We start from the raw sequence: 261 nt of genomic DNA on the forward strand, positions 1-261 counted from the left end.
CCCCCCCCCCCCCCCGCCCCCACCTCCTGCTCTTCTCTTGCTTCACACACTATGTATCCGATATCTAGGTATCTACTCTGCTTTTGTAATTATCAGTGCTTGATAGGGATGCGGTGGTCAGATTTGGGGAGGAAAAAAGAAAAATGGCCCACGCAAGTTCTTGGACTGGTGATGCCTCCAAGACGCAGATTGATTCCCTGCTCTCATGTTCTACAATGTGGATCGCGGGGGCTTTCACATTTATTTATTTAAGGGGTTTTT

At 48.7% G+C, this 261-nt stretch overlaps 1 protein-coding gene across 1 annotated transcript in view; it reads left to right on the forward strand.

The window, feature by feature from the left end:
- VWC2L (von Willebrand factor C domain containing protein 2-like) overlaps positions 1 to 261 on the forward strand; it is a 56,886-nt gene that overhangs the window by 50,643 nt on the left and 5,982 nt on the right. The window lies entirely within an intron of this gene.

This window comes from Cariama cristata, unplaced genomic scaffold (assembly GCF_000690535.1).
Source record: "Cariama cristata isolate BGI_N322 unplaced genomic scaffold, ASM69053v1 scaffold10501, whole genome shotgun sequence".
NCBI lineage: Eukaryota > Metazoa > Chordata > Aves > Cariamiformes > Cariamidae > Cariama > Cariama cristata.